Source organism: Amphiprion ocellaris, chromosome 4 (assembly GCF_022539595.1).
Source record: "Amphiprion ocellaris isolate individual 3 ecotype Okinawa chromosome 4, ASM2253959v1, whole genome shotgun sequence".
Taxonomy (NCBI): Eukaryota; Metazoa; Chordata; class Actinopteri; family Pomacentridae; genus Amphiprion; species Amphiprion ocellaris.
In genome coordinates, this window is record NC_072769.1 from 34147976 (window position 1) to 34149867 (window position 1892).

A 1892-nucleotide genomic window follows, 5' to 3' on the forward strand; every position below is an offset into this window, starting at 1 on the left:
CTGCGCCCAACAACCAGGAAGCGTTTTTTTTTTTTTTTTAAATAAATCTTTATTTAAAGGAACATGCAGTACAGTGCAACCATAGACTGCATATACAGTTTATGAGTGCAACACAATACAATGTGAAGACAATCGCCAGGGGACTACAAACATTCAGGAGCAGCACCTCAGAACATAACACTACACAAACATATTAAAAAGAGCACACAAATCAAGAGTCTAATAGTTTTAATATACTGTTTGATTTCATTATCAAAGATAGAAAGAAGCGGTTTCTGATTAGTGTATCGACATTTGTGAATATACCATTTGGCTAAATATATAATGAGATTAATAACGTAAAATTGTTTTTTTTTTTTTTTTTTTTGGTTTTTTTTTTGGTAAATGGACAGTCAGTGAAGCCAAACAATATATGTTCAAAGCATAAGGAAAAATCTGATTCAATGCAAATAGAAATCAATTTGAAAATATCTTCCCATAATTTGGTGGAGAAGGGGCAAGACCAAAATAAATGAAACACATCTTCAGGGTGTCCTTCACAGAAAGAGCAAATTATATCTATGTCTCTTTTGAATCGTTGCAAAAAGACTTTTGATGGGTAAAATCTGTGAATTATTTTAAAAGATACTTCTTTTACTTTATTATTTGTCATATATCTAGCTGGCAGGTTCCACGTCCTTTTCCAGTTAAGGTTATTACCGTAATAAAGGTGTTCCAATAAGCTACCACATATGGGACTGGACAACATGTTTCTGAAATAATGAGAGTATACGACAATTGCTATTGCTTGTTGAGGAGAAACAAATTTGACCAATTTCAAGTTTGGTTGGATCAATGGGTAATAATGTCGGATTCTGTGCTGCTGTACTTTTAAATAACATAATTACTCCTTTAGGGATTGCATTTATATCAATATTGAATTCATTAATAGGGATTATGATACTATATTTTAAAATAAATTCTTGATATGTCATTAGTGACCAATCTGGGTTAAACAACTGATGAACCAAGAGTATGTTGTGAGTGAACCAAAAAGGGTAAAATAAGGATTTGTTTCTTTATGTGATGTCTTTATTGTTCCATATGTAGTATCTATGTGGGGAAAATTATCTTTGTAGATTAATGACCAAGAGAGAAGCATGTGTTTATGAAAGTTGGATAGTTTTGAGGGTATTTTTTCAACACTGTAATTACAAAATAAAAGGAAATTTAGGCCTCCTAATTTAGAGAAAATAAAATTTGGTATGAAGTTGAAGCGTTTCAGTTCCTCAAAGACTTACAAAGATTTAATAAAATGTCACCAGGCACATAAATCAGTTTGCAAACAGTCTCCAATCACTTTGATTAAGACAAGTTGGTTGAATTAAAACTGCTGAAAAGCTATACATAAAATTTCATATAAATCAGGCTCAGACCAATTTGTATTTAATTCAGCGGAGCACATCTGTCCTTCAAAAACTACATAAAGTAAAAACATTGATAAATACGCAAATCCAGGCAAAATGAAAGACAAGATACCAGTTTTCAAATACCAAGATTAAAACGTAATTATATATTTACCTGGGAACCAGTAAAAATGAGCCATAATTTGGGTGAGATGTTTTTTCCCATACCAGTCAAAAGCCTGGCTGTTGCATTTTGTACTAACTGGAGTCAGTTAATTTAAATACAGCTAAAAACGCAAATTTCTTTGAGAATATACACTTAGAAATGACTGGCAATTTGGGTTTAGAACATGTATTCAGTTTCTTACCAAAAAAAAACATGTTTAACAACGATGATTTTAGAAAGACGTGAGTCTACAGATGGTGGCGATAGCGTTTCAAAATAGCGACATGGGAAGGAGAAGAAGAAAAAAGGCGGAAGAAGAGGGAGGCGGAGCTTCTGGCGAT